This window comes from Portunus trituberculatus, chromosome 22 (assembly GCF_017591435.1).
Source record: "Portunus trituberculatus isolate SZX2019 chromosome 22, ASM1759143v1, whole genome shotgun sequence".
NCBI lineage: Eukaryota > Metazoa > Arthropoda > Malacostraca > Decapoda > Portunidae > Portunus > Portunus trituberculatus.
In genome coordinates, this window is record NC_059276.1 from 3,148,911 (window position 1) to 3,163,910 (window position 15,000).

Consider the following 15,000-nt stretch of genomic DNA (forward strand, 5'->3'; position numbering starts at 1 on the left):
CCGCCTCACGCCACTACGGGCATTACGTATTCCCGCGCCTGCCCACCCGCACGCCAGCCCACGCCGGCCACTGCTGCATCCTCCACGCCTGACCCTTCAAATTTCATGTATTATCATCTTTACACGAACGTTTTTGAATCTCTCTCTCTCTCTCTCTCTCTCTCTCTCTCTCTCTCTCTCTCTCTCTCTCTCTCTCTCTCTCTCTCTCTCTCTCTCTCTCCTTGACCACACAAAAATTACAGTTATTTTTAGAGTCCCCTCTTGTTAACAGTTATTTTTGTCATATTCTTTTCATGTTAAAGGAGGAGGAAAAGAGTAAAAGAAAGAGAGAAAGAATATACAATCAAAGACTGCGTGTAACACTCTCTTTCATTCTGCGCTTACAACGAAACAAAGGAAAAACAAAAAACACATCAGAACTCAGTTTAGGGAAAAGATCCGCCGGGAGAAGACACAGAAGGGACGATGAAATGTGTTCAGAACTTTGATTTTTACTATTTTTTGACATTTTACGCTAGGCAGATTGCTCGTCCCCTTTAAGCAACCTCGCACAAACACAGAAAACGCAGTTTAAGGAAATATTCGTGGTGTCAGATAACGCGTTGTGTGTATTTGTATATTTCCAATTGTTTTACACTTTACACAGAACACGGGCGGTGTTTTAAAGACGACGACGACACACACACACACACACACACACACACACACACACACACACACACACACACACACACACACACACACACACACACACACACAGAGTACGTACACATCTGTATTAATATTCTGGGCCGTGAACGGGTTGCAGCATCAGCCCAGACAGGTAACAAGAGGCGTGGAAGTGGAGGTTAGCATAGACGTGGGCGAGAACCAGTTATAATTTTATACCTAACGAAGACGCAAAGAAAAAGTCAATAAGAGAAGGAAGGTATTTTTAAACTCGCCACAACGGAGATGCGAAAAATCAGCGGTTGTTTAATGGGAATGTATTCTTACTCTTATAATGAAGATATGATTGTGGTGATAAATAGAAGGGAATAATGACTCTTGCTTAAACGTTTATAATTTGTATGGGAAGTTTAAGGAAAGATAACGTCAAGAGTAATTAATGAACTGGAGGAGGCACACAAAGCAATACAAGGAAGAACAAACAACAGCTGACCTATTGGCCCTAAGGAGACTGTTAAGTAAAATACATTATAAGATAGGTTTTTATCTTTATTTCATCTTATTTAATTGTCTTTTTCCGACCTCCTTGGCACTCGCAAAAGCACAGAAGAAATAGAAAGTGTTTAATGGTAGTTATCGACGTTTTCAAGGACTGTTTCATGGCTGCAGCGATAACAGATTCTACGTCATTAGTAAGAAAAACATCCTTTATTACGACAAATCATCTCTAATTAACAAGGAATATAGAGAAAGAAACAAGAATATTGGTACTGACAGAACTAGATGGTTAACAATTTAGTCTAAAGCTTCCTTTGCATGTTTTTTTTTTTTTTTTTTTGAGGCGGAAGGAAGGCAGCCACAAGAACCGCATTAGTTTCCTCTGTAGCCTTAGAAAAACTGGTATATTGGTATTGAGAGAGCTAAATGGTTAAGAACCAGGAAACTCATATTAAAACCTTCCAGCGAGTGATATTTTCAGGCAGGAAGGAAAACACAGGAAGTTATTAATGATCTCTATAGACTTCGGGGAGAAAAAAAAAAATCGTAGAGAGAATTAAATGGATAAGAATCAGGAAACTCGTATTAAAATCTTCCAGTGAGTGAGATTATCAGGCAGGAAGGAAAACAAAGAACGTTATTAATAATCTGTAGACTGGAGACAAAAAAAATTGTAAGGAGAATTAAATGGTTAGGAATAAGGAAACTCGTATTTAAGTCTTCCAGTGAGTGAGGTTATCAAGCGGGAAAACACAGAATATTATTGACTATAGACTTTGGGGGGAAAAATAAATGGTAGAGAGAATTAAATGGTTAGGAATCAGGAAACTCGTATTGAAATCTTCCAGTATGTGAGGCTATCAAGCGGGAAAATATAGAACATTATTGATTATCTGTAGACTTTTGGGAGAAAAATAAATGGTAGAGAGAATTAAATGGTTAGGAATAAGGACACAAGTATTGAAATCTTGCAGTGAGTGAGGCTGTTATGCAGGAAGGAAAACACAGAACATTATTGACTATCTATAGACTTTGGGGAGAGAAAAAAAAAAAAAATAGCAGTAACAATTCAATGGCTAAGAATCAATCGTAGTAAGAATTGAATGGTAAAGAATAATTTAGCTCATATTAAAGCATCGCGAGACTTTCAGTAAGGAAGGGAAACGGATAACCATTAATAAACACCTCAATAACCTTAAAGAACAGAGTAATAGCGGTAAGATAACCAAACGGGTAAGAATCAAGGAACTCATTTTGTAACCTTGAGTGACTTGAGGCCGTGGCGAGGCAGGAAGACCCAGTACGTTATTCATGTGTTACTGTTTGCCGCTTCACTCTCAAAATAACTCCACTCCTCTTCCAAGCCCCGCGAGTGTGTTAAAGCAGAGATGACCTAACGGGGCTGTACTTGTGATGCGAGGGCTTCAGGCGAGGTGAAAGTGAAGCATAACTCTCTCTCTCTCTCTCTCTCTCTCTCTCTCTCTCTCTCTCTCTCTCTCTCTCTCTCTCTCTCTCTCTCTCTCTCTCTCTCTCTCTCGAATGTGAATAGCGAAGTTTGATGAGGGAAAGAGAGAGAAGCGTGCATTATGTAAACAAGCGTGACTAGAACAGTGTGAATGAAAGTGACTCTAGTAATATTGCTCTTTGTGTAAATGTGAAGGAACACTAAAGGGATGATTAACGTTAATATTACTAGTGTGTCTGTGTGTGTGTGTGTGTGTGTTGTGTGTTATGATTGGTGTTCCTACTACTACTACTACTACTACTACTACTACTACTACTACTACTACTACTACTACTACTACTACTACTACTACTACTACTACTCACATCAATAATTCTTCATCTTCCTCTTCCGTCTTTGTTCTATTCCTCCTTTCTCCTCGTATTTCTTCTCCTCTTCCTCCTAATTCTTCTTTTCCTGTGTCTCTTCGATTCCTCCTCCTCCTCCTCCTCCTCCTTTTTTCTTCTTTCTTTCTTTCTTTCTTTCTTTCTTTCTTTCTTCCTTCCTTCCTTCCTTCCTTCCTTCCTTCCTTCCTTCCTTCCTTCCTTCCTTCCTTCCTTCCTTCCTTCCTTCCACCACCACCACCACCACCACCTCCACCACCACCCACCACCACCACCACCACCACCAGCTAATATTTATCTTCTCTAAGCCAAAGTGTTTACAACGTGAACATCATAAGCTGCCTTTGTTTGTTTGTTTTCCTTTGTTTGTGGCTCCATTAACTCTTTATTGTTTATTAGTCCCTGCAGTGTTATTGTTTTAATTATTTAGGTTTGATTTTAAAGGAGCGGTTTGTTTTTCTTGTTTTCCTCTTTAGTAGTATAAAAAATTGGTATATTTTATTCTTCTGTCTGTCTGTCCGTGTCTGTCTGGCTAGTTACGTATATATTTGTCTACATTCTCTCTCTCTCTCTCTCTCTCTCTCTCTCTCTCTCTCTCTCTCTCTCTCTCTCTCTCTCTCTCTCTCTCAATCTGAATCGCGCAACATTCATTCTTATTTAACCAGAGAGAGAGAGAGAGAGAGAGAGAGAGAGAGAGAGAGAGAGTGAGTGAGTGAGTGAGTTGGAAAAATGTATGAAAGTTAGAAAGATGAAAGACGGGAGAGATAAGCGAGGAAGAGAGTGAGGGAAGAATATGAGCAGGGGGAGGAGGAGGAGGAGGAGGAGGAGGAGGAGGAGGAGGAGGAGGAGGAGGAGGAGGAGGAGGAGGAGGAAAATACGAAGACATTATCGAGGGAGGAAGAATGGCAAGGAGGAGGAAGATGAGAAGGGAGGAAGGGATGTAAGGAGAGAAGATGAGAGGAAACTGGGAAAGGAGGAGGGAACATGACAAGAGAAGGAAGAGGAAGAAATTATGGAGAGAGAGAGAGAGAGAGAGAGAGAGAGAGAGAGAGAGAGAGAGAGAGAGAGAGAGAGAGAGAGATGGAATTAGCAGAAGCCGGCACAATGTGTGTGTGTGAAATTCTGTATACTTTACTGTGGCCTAGAATATTTTTCGTTGCTGTGTAGAAAAGATTAAAGTTTTTATTTAATTTCATTGCGCCAAAGTTTACAAGATTTTTCACCGGGACGAATGCGTTGAGAGAGAGAGAGAGAGAGAGAGAGAGAGAGAGAGAGAGAGAGAGGATAAAGTTGTTTTGGTTTGCCATTGACGGGGGAAGGGGAGGGATGAGGAAGGGAAGGGAGCAGGGGAGTGAAGCCAGCGTGGAGTGCCGGGCCAGCCTCTTCTTTACTCTTTGTCCTCCCGGAGCCTGTCACGGCCTCTTCCCGCCACCCCCTTGCTTCCCGCCCCTCCTCCTGGCCTGCCCTCGCCGCAGCCCGTGCCATACCCTGGTGTGCGGTCGGTGCAAATGGACGGTAGTTCTTCACCAAGTTGGCAGTGTCCCTTAATTCATGTTTCTAGCGGTTGTTTGCAACTTTGAGCCTCACTCTTATTGATTCGCTGCCTCTAGTTGCCAGTTTTTCCCTTCACTCTCCACGTTTATTTCCCTCCCCCTGTACATTTTTCCCCGCTGTGGTAACAAATCTCCGGCATTCCCCGTGATCCGTGAAGCCCTTTTATGCACAATAGGACAGGTGTTGTTCTCCTGACGCAGGTGTCGCGGCCAGCGCAGGTGCGGTCTTTTCTTCTCTCCTGTCTGAAGCTGACGACCGTGGCGGGACCATCCTTGCTTCTGTTTACTTTTACAAATCCTTTACGAACGATGATTCCACCTGTGTTTGGGAGTCCTGACTACCTTTTCTGGATACAATGGGGCGGTGTGTCCTATTGCTGCTGGGGGGACACGGTGGCGGTGACGCGGGCTGGCAGGACAGGGGGAGGGAGGCAGGGAAAAATACTTCTTGGTCGTGACGAAGGAGCATTTTAAGCGGAAGGAGTAGTTTTAAAGCTGAATTTATGTAGAGGGATTGAGAGGGACACGGGGGAGACTGTGCTGTCCTGCAAGGAATATCTGAGCAGCTCTAGAGACAATGTAGAGCGTGGAGGGAAAGAATATAGCTAGGGAGAGGGAAAGAGGGAGAGATACAGTGAGAGTAAGAGAAAGTGGGAGTATGGTTTGTTTACAATTGAGGCCGGGCGGTGGAGGTGGTGATGGTGGTGGTGGTAGAGGAGGTAGAGGTAGAGGAGGTAGTGGTGGTGGGTGGCGCGCCTGGCGGTGGCAGTAGCGCGCGCCGGCAGAGCGAGCTGAGCGAGGCAAGGCAGTATCTCCTTAGCGCTGTTTGTGAGAGGAAGTGCGCAACGTTGAGGCCTCGCCGGGAAATACGCACCTCTGTTTAGTAATACTCCTGCCTGGCCTGTTGTGTTTTAGGCGGTTACCTGTGCAACACTTCAATACCTTAAACTGGATGCACTCAGGGCGGGAAATGTTCTGATGTGGAAGTATGCTAGCAGGGGTGACCAAGCTAATATGAAAGAAGCATTCACGTAAAAGAAAAAAAAGGAGCGAATAAAAGAAAAATATACCCAGAAAACGAGATAATCAAGGAAAAATCAGTACAGTAGAAGGGAATACAGTGATAGAATCTTTGAAGAGTTTGTGGTGGCGGTGGTGGTGATGGTATGCGAGTGGTGTGCTGAAAACTATGAAGAAGGTTATATATTTAGCCCTAGGAAGGTTTGAGAGGTGGTGTGGCGGACAGCTGGCTCAGGGGCAGGCTGTGTACTTGTGTGAGAGAAAGGCATTGGTAAATACTCTTCAATAAGTCTCTTTACTTCTTGCCTGTGGACACGGAACACTTCACTTCTCTCTGCCCTCAGGATGGTGGACACTTAGCCCCATGAAGGTAAGACACGGCACGGCGGTGGTAGTCGATTGAAAGGGTGTCGGGCCATCTCGGCCCATCGCTGTCTCGGCCCATTTCAAACGCCAACTCGGCCCATTTCAAACGCCAACTCGGCCCACTTACATGACCAAGTCGGACCATTATCTCCACCAACTCGGACCATCTGTTCTACTACTACCCAGTTCAATGTGTGCTACATTTTCCTTTTCAGCTATTAATGGAAGCAGTAATTCAATAGATACACTTGTTATACACCAGCAGGTTTTCTGATATCTGTTCTTGATATGAGAGAAAGAAAGAGATAATGAGAGGGAGGGAGGGACTGGCCGCGGGCCGGCAGCAGAGAGAGAGAGAGAGAGAGAGAGAGAGAGAGACTGACTGACCGTGGCCCGTCCTTATCTTATCAGGTGTCAGTTATTTTCCTCCTCCATTTCCCATATTTCTCTCTCTCTCTCTCTCTCTCTTCGTTCCTTCCAGAACAACATATTCAAATAACTTTTTCTAGCTCTGAGTCGCAGGTACCTGTCGGATCTTGTCGTGAGTTGACGATCGACCTATATACGTGATACTTGGATTACTGGACGATGGACACCAGCAGATTGGTGCGTGTTTGGTCAAAGCATACGCACAAATAATGACGTAGAGGGATATCACCAAGGAGAGTAAAGCTTTTACCCTTTACTCTCCTTGGATATCACCGACGATTAAATGCTGCTTGGCTCTTTATGTATTGTCTCTTTTTCCATGTTTATGAAATTAATTTTGTTCATATGACTGACACTCGTCCACACATACCACTTCTCCACTTAGTGAGAGTGTACAGTGTATTGTGTGTGTGTGTGTACACATACACAAGCGAACATAAACACACAAACACACGCCGAACCGCCAGTTCGGAAAATTATAATTATAATTGTACTAGTTACAAGAGGGATTTCACACACACAAACACACACACGTGTATCCCCTCCCTCCCTACCGTCAACTGCTGTCAACCCTCCCTTCCTCCCCACCCCCTATCCCTTCCCTCCCCCCTTTCATTAGTAACGTGACGTGTTTGTGATTTTCGCGTGTGTGTGTGTGTGTGTGTGTGTGTGATTTTCGTGTGAGTGTGTGTGTGTGTGTGTGTGTGTGTGTGTGTGTGTGTGTGTGTGTGTGTGTACTAGTTACAAACACACACACACACACACACACGTGTACACACCTCCTACCTCCAAACCCTCCCTATCCCCTCCCTCCCTTCCCTCCCTCCTTTCATTAGTAACGTGACGTGATTAAAAAGCGAGGTGGTGGACTGCTTTGGGAAACAGGTTAGATTTCGCCTGCACTTCGACGAAGAAGGACTGGTCACTCAATATGGAGAGTAACTGTTTGGTCTGCGGAATACCGTGCGCCCTTTACAGGTAAAATGAAATCTAAGTGTATTCTTATAATGTGATAATCACATATTGGTACGCGGATGAAAAACTGTGTGTGCGTGTGTATGTGCATGTGTTTAGAGAGCCTGCAGACTCTTTATTAATGATACTTTTATATTATTTACAGGAGGCGTTGTTATGCGATAGTTGCAATTTGTGGCAACATCGTAAATGTGGAACTGGAATAACTAGGGCCGCATATCGTGCAGCAGTGAGAGAAGGAGGAAATTGACTGGATGTGTCACCTGTGCTTCTCCCAAGCAAATGAAATCCCAGTGCCTATCAATGGTGCAAATGAAATCCCAGTGCCTATCAATGGTGCTGTGGCAGCAGGGCACTCTGAAACAGAAAGTCCCAGTGAAATTGTGACATATGAAAAAGTTTGTTCTTCCACACAGAGAGGGCAACATAAACTTATAGATAGTGTCGGGTATTCATACACTGTGAAAAGGAAAACTAACGTTTGTGTACATTGGCGTTGTACTGTAAGAAATAAAACACAACATGCCCTGCAGTAATAAAAGAACATAATAATAATGAGTATATTCGGGAGAGATGGACCACTGCCATCCACCCGAAGCCTGCCCTGCCCTCTCATCAAAAGTGTCATCCATAGTTAAGACAAAGGCAATGGAAGATGTCTTCCGCCCCGCAGCAGACATAGTAGACGAGGTTCTAAGGGAACACGTGGACCCAAATGTTCCTCTGACTTCACTTCCTGCTCCTATTAACTTGGCGCGTCAAGGAAACCGAAGACGCAGGGCAAACAGACCAGACGAGCCACTTGACCTGAACTTTGACTTAAATGAGGATCACATACCATCAGAGTTTTTAAAATATGATGTTCGTGTAGGTGAAAGGCGCCATTTGATTTTTGCTACTAATGATCAGCTGAAGCTACTTGCAAAGGCAAAACGATGGTATGCTGACGCCACTTTTAAAGTTGTGAGACAGCCCTTCACGCAGCTCTTTAGCATTCATGCATTTGTGCAGCGTGATGGAAATTTTAAACAAGTTCCTCTTTTATTTGCTCTAATGTCAGGAAAACGGAGGAGAGACTATAAGAAAATTCTGGCTAAAACAAAAGAAATCATCGGTGATAGTTTTAAATTAACGGAAATTTTAATTGATTTCGAGGCAAGCGTTTGGCGCGCAATTCCTGAAATCTTCCCAGAGGTTGAGATTCGTGGGTGTGTATTTCATTGGGGCCAAGCCGTATGGAGGAAAATGCAAGAACTTGGCCTTCAGAGTCCTTATACTAATGACGTTGATATGCACAAGTACTTAAGAAAGCTACTTTCTCTGCCATATGTGCCAGCCGAGAACATTGAAGATTTATTCATGAGATTTTACAGGAAAGCCAACGGATCGCCACCACTGCTACAACTTCTTGACTATGTCAGGACAACGTGGATTACCTCAAGCATATGGCCTCCGACTTCTTGGTGCGCATTCCAACGAAGTATACGCACAAACAACGATGTTGAAGGTTGGCACTGCAGACTAAATTTGAAGGCGAGGAAAGGCCAACTAAACTTTTACCTGTTAGTAAAACTTCTACATGATGAAGCCAAGCTGGTCTCCATTCAAGTAAGGTTTTTGTCGGATGGAAAAGTTTTGAGGTACCAGAAAAAAAAGTATCGGAAACAACATGGACAACTTGTGTACCTATGGGAAGAATTCAATAATGGCCAGCGTTCTACCAAGAACTTACTAAGGGCTGTCTCACATCATATTGCAGTTAATCCATAATTTTAACATTTGATTGCATGTATTTTATTGTTTTTAGTTGTATTTTACTTTTGGTTTCATTTCATTGTTTTTAGTTGTATTTTACTTTTGATTTCATTTCATTGTTTTTAGTTGTATTTTACTTTTGATTTCATTTTACTGTTTTTAGTTGTATTTTACTTTTTTATTTCATATTACTGTTTTTAGTTGTATTTTACTTTTGATTTAATTTTACTGTTTTTAGTTGTATTTCACTTTGTGATTTCATTTTACTGTTTTTAGTTGTATTTTACTTTTGATTTCACTTTACTGTTTTTAGTTGTATTTTACTTTTGATTTAATTTTACTGTTTTTAGTTGTATTTTACTTTGTGATTTCATTTTACTGTTTTTAGTTGTATTTTACTTTTGATTTCATTTTACTGTTTTTAGTTGTATTTTACTTTTGATTTCATTTTACTGTTTTAGTTGTATTTCACTTTTGATTTAATTTTACTGTTTTTAGTTGTATTTTACTTTGTGATTTCATTTTACTGTTTTTAGCTGTATTTTACTTTTTTATTTCATTTCACTGTTTTTATGAGTTTTAGCCTTTGTAAGTCTACATATTGTAAGTCTACTATCAATATCAAATATTAGTATCGCTGCTCATTCAGTTTCTGCCACGCTCTTGTCATGAAAAAAAAAATGATAGCAATTTCTACATGGGCCGAGTTGGTATTCTAACGGGCCGAGTTGGTATTCTAACGGGCCGAGTTGGCGATGGGCCGAGATGCCTAGTTGGCGATGGGCCGAGATGCCGATGGGCCGAGACAGCGATGGGCCGAGTTTGCCTAGGAGCATTGAAAGTGTGTTTGCGAAGAGAGAGGAGACTGTAGTAGTAGTAGTAGCAGTAGTGGAAGACGTTAATGGATGAAAGTATCAAATAAAACCATTGGAGCCCCACCCTTAAAATCCATTAGAAGATTATCACTACATTCCTTCATCACAGCATCGACCATTATTATTATTATCATTACTATTACTGCTATTGTTATTAGAGTGAATATTCTCGACATTAAGGTTATTGCGTCATTAGGGTGCAGTGTGTGCCTCCCGGTAATGGACTTTACATTACAATACCAAATTACTGTTGCTAAATCAGTGTTTGGGCTTCACAGGAATTGATGCGACGTTACGACCCAAAGGAACACAAAGGAAGGACAGACTAGGAAATTTGGCTTCTGATATGTATGTGAGAAGATATTGTAATGTGTGTGGTGGTGAAAGTAGGTTCTGGTGGTGTTGGTGCTGACCGGTGTGTGTGTGTGTGTGTGTGTGTGTGTGTGTGTGTGTGTGTGTGTGTGTGTGTGTGTGTGTCAGGGTTAGTTTGACCAGCCCTTCTCCCGTCGAGGTCACAGGTGGGTGAGGAATGGAGGAGGGCAAGGTAATGGTAGAGAGGAGGTATTGTGGGGAACAAGATAGGTCGTGGTGGTGGTGGTGGTGGTGGTTCTGGGAAAGTGTTCAGTTCTCGTGATGTTTTCCGTATCCTGTGTTTCTGTTCTAGGTATTGTTGCGTCTTGTTCTTGCAGCTGCTGATGAGATGGGAAGTTTGATGAGTGGTGTTCTAACTTCATCATCTTCATCATCATTGTCATTATTTTAGATTCTTTCGTTTCAATATTTCATTTTCATACTTCACATTCATTATTTTCCTTTATATTCTTTACTTTATAGTTTATTTTTCATAATTTTCGTTGTTTTAGTTTCATCTTCATCATTTTCGTCACTATCATCATTTCAGCTTAGTATTTTTTTTTTTTACTTCTATTTCATCATATATTTTCTTACCTTTCACTATATGATTTTTATATTTCACGACTCATTATTTGCTTAGTTATGTATTTAGTTTTTAGTATTTCATCTTGTCATTTTCGTCATTATCATCATTTCAATTTATTACGTTTTACTTTTATTTTCATCTTCACAGCTCAATTGTGTTCTTGTGTATTGGTTTGCTGTTTCATCTTCATCATCATCGTTATCATCTTTTCAACGTTACTTTTTTCTTATATTTCACTTATCTTCACACTTCACGGCTCATTTTTGGCTTGTGAATTGATTTGCTGTTTCATCATCATCATCTTCATCATCGTCGTTTATCATGTCAGCTTATTTTATTATTTTTTCTATTGGGTAATGCCTCCTTATAATTCTGTATTTGAGTTCAGAATTTATGATCGTGTTGAATATTAGTCATTGTAGACTCTAGTTTGGTTTACTTCATGCATTTTCTCTTTGTTATATTCTGATATGACTTAATGGAATTTTTTTTTATATACCAGTAGTTTTTTTTTTTTTTTTTTTTCTCCCTTTGGTCATGAAGTCAAGTGTAACGGTATGACGTTTTTTTATATGAATTCCTTCCTCTGTATCTTGTAACGTTTATTTCTTTATCGTTCATTTATTTTTTGGTACTTTTTTTCTGAATATTATCTCATTTATACATTGAATTTAGTTTTCTCTCTCTTTATTTTCTTTCATCATCTTGTGCATGAATGTATTTTGTCCTCAATGTTACTCTTTTTTGCTTTATTCCTTCAGCGCTATGACGCTCTTTCATATTTACTCTGCTTGGTGATTGCATACAGCTTGAGAAACTTATGTGGGGAAGAAAATAGTGAAGACTCAGGCCATTAATCTTCAAACCTTCTTAAACCCTTCTTAATGTAAATAAAATCGTCTAATCACACTCAAAAAATGTGCCTCAGTACTGAAGTTAAGATGGTTTAATTGGCTTTCTTTTTGTATTTGATAGATTTTCTCTGATTTATAAACTACTTTTCTTTTATCATTTATATTTTTCCTTTCGTTAACTTTTTTTTAGCTAATGTAATTTATCTTCTCGTTTACCATCATCTTTTCAGCTTGTCTTATATTTTAATCTTACTCTAACTTGTTTTTTTTTCTTCTGGTTCACAAACTACCTTTTTTCATCCTTTTCTATATTTTTCCAATGGCTAACTCATGTTTTCTTTACGTAATGATTGAGTTCGTGTCCAATTTTGTCCTCTAGTTGACATACTTTTCCTCTTTCTTTCTTCATAAACTTTTCCTCCATCTTTTCAATGTTTCCTCTTAGATTGCTTCTCTTCTTTCCTTTATAAACTTTCCTTCATCTTTCCTTTTTTTATCTTGTTTTCCTCTCCTTTTCTTCATTAACTTTTATTTTCTATTGTTTTCCTCTTTCCTTCGTAAACTTCTCCATCTTTTCAATTTTTCCCTTTAGATTTCTTCTCTTCTTTCCTTCATAAACTTTCCTTCATCTTTTCTGTTATTTACCTTTAGTTTTCCTCTCTTTCCTTCATACACTTTTCCTATATCATTTCCCATTTTCCTATTATTTCTTTCCCTCATAAACTTACCCATTTCTATTTTTTCCCTTCAGTTTTCCTCTCTTTCCTTCACAAACATTACCTCCATTTCCCATTTTCTTCCTATGACTAGTTCGTGCTGCTTTCCTTATTTACTCAGCAGAACGTTTTCTTCGCTGTTTCGGTGTTTCCTTCCTCGCTTGCTTTGCTTCACACTTTAATCCCACGTGCGTGAAAAGTTAATTACACCAAGGTACGTTTCTTTATACTGCACTAAGGACGTAATGTTTCTGTGTCACGTGCTCTCTGTATGTGTGTGTGTGTGTGTGTGTGTGTGTGTGTGGGTGGGTGGGTGTTGGTGTGTGATTGGGTGTGTGGTATTTTCTTAAATGTGTTTCTTCACTTGTTTGTGTCTGTTTTTATTTTCTCCTCCTCCTCCTCCTCCTCCTCCTCCTCCTCCTCCTCCTCCTCCTCCTCCTCCTCCTCCTCCTCTACAACAACAGCTAATATTGCTAAATTTTTAAAAGCTAAGTGTGTGTGTGTGTGTGTGTGTGTGTGTGTGTGTGTGTGTGTGTGTGTGTGTGTGTGTGTGTGTGTGTGTGTGTGTGTGTGTGTACGTACCATATATTCCTCATTCAACGATGAACACTTGTTATTCCCACACACACACACACACACACACACACACACACACACACACACACACACACACACACACACACGTAACCAGACTTGTCAATAGTATGTTAGTATAAGAGAGAGAGAGAGAGAGAGAGAGAGAGAGAGAGAGAGAGAATTTTCCTTCCTATTTTCAACGCATTACTATTTACTTATTTCTTCTTCTCTTTTCTTTCTTCATGTATTTTTTTCCTCACTTTCCTATTTCTTTTTCTTTCCTTCCTTATCTAAATCTTTATTGCTTTTAACTTCTTTTTGTTTTCTTTTAGTTTTAACCTTCACCTCTCTCTCTCTCTCTCTCTCTCTCTCTCTCTCTCTCTCTCTCTCTCTCTCTCTCTCTCTCTCTCTCTCTCTCTTATTTTTGTCTTTTATCTTTGCTTCTATTTGCAATTTCTTTTTCTTTTTCTTTTCACGTCTTTCTTTTATCTTTTTTTTTCTTATCTTTTATTTTTATCTCGTTTATTTTTGCCCTTTTTCTATTTCATTTTATCTTTCTATATTTTTGTTATCTTTTATTTTCTCTTCACGCTTCGCTCTTTTTCATTTACAGTGACAAACAAAATCTCTCTCTCTCTCTCTCTCTCTCTCTCTCTCTCTCTCTCTCTCTCTCTCTCTCTCTCTCTCTCTCTCTCTCTCTCTCTCTCTCTCTCTGTCGTATTGAGAAAACGAAGGGAGGAGAGAAAGAAGGAAAAGAAAATTAAGAAAGTAAGAAAGCGAAGGAAAATAACAAGTAGGAAAAACAAGAGAAGGATGTGGAGAGAGAGAGAGAGAGAGAGAGAGAGAGAGAGAGAGAGTACAGGAAGGGTATGAAGAGTCCTTACTGTGTGTGTGTGTGTGTGTGTGGCCAGTACGAGGGGATGATGGGAAGAGAACCGGTTAAGGGGAAGTGTTTTGGTTTCTTGGTTCTCTCTCTCTCTCTCTCTCTCTCTCTCTCTCTCTCTCTCTCTCTCTCTCTCTCTCTCTCTCTCTCTCTCTCTCCATTTTGTTTTTACTTTTATTTTTCATATTTTTATATTTTTCTCCATTTATTTTCCTCTGTTTTTCCTGGTTCTCTCTCTCTCTCTCTCTCTCTCTCTCTCTCTCTCTCTCTCTCTCTCTCTCTCTCTCTCTCTCTCTCTCTCTCTCTCTCTCTCTCTCAGTATTGCTAGATTTATGTACAGGAAGAATTTAAGTTTAGAAGTGAAATTTTGTTTAAAAACTTCCTTTCATTCCGTTCAGGTTGGAAATTGCTGTGTTCTTTGATAATGTTTCGAGAGAGTGAGGCAGGAGGAGGAGGAGGAGGAGGAGGAGGAGGAGGAGGAGGAGCGAAGTAAAGAGAAGGAGTCATGATAAAGAGGAAGAAGGAGTTACGGAAAGTGGAAGAAGAAAGAGAAAGTTTTTGATTTCCATTGATCCATCTTTGCTTTGTCATCAGTTTTTATTTACTACTACTACTACTACTACTACTACTACTACTACTACTACTACTACTACTACTACTACTACCTATCATAATTTTCCATCCCTTCTAACTCTTTCGTTTCTTTTTCCTACGTTTTCTTAACTACTACTACTACTACTACTTCTTCTTCTTCTTCTTCTTCTTCTTCTTCTACTTCTACTTCTACTTCTACTACTACTACTGTCGTTATTATAATTTTACACACTACAACCACCACACCTTCCCTCCTCCTCCTCCTCCTCCTCCTCCTCCTCCTCCTCCTCCTCCTCCTCCTCCTCCTCCTCTTCCTCCTCCCCCCACCTGTTTCCCAGCGTCATTATCAGTAATTAGGTGACCCCAAAACAATAAAAAAAGAAAAATAAATAAAAAGACGGAAGTTTCATACTCGACTGAACGTAAAGGAAACGGTGCCGAGAGAGAGA

The 15,000-nt window shown here is 40.5% G+C and overlaps 1 protein-coding gene across 2 annotated transcripts in view; it reads left to right on the forward strand.

The window, feature by feature from the left end:
* LOC123507586 (sialidase-like) overlaps positions 1–15,000 on the forward strand; it is a 167,770-nt gene that overhangs the window by 39,686 nt on the left and 113,084 nt on the right. Inside the window, exon 1 of one of the 2 annotated variants that reach the window (XM_045260577.1) lies at positions 5,355–5,958. The exons of the other annotated variant lie outside the window; for it this stretch is intronic. The gene's annotated coding sequence lies outside the window, so the exon portion shown is untranslated. Of the gene's footprint in view, positions 1–5,354; positions 5,959–15,000 lie in introns of those variants that run through there. 2 annotated transcript variants of the gene reach the window in all.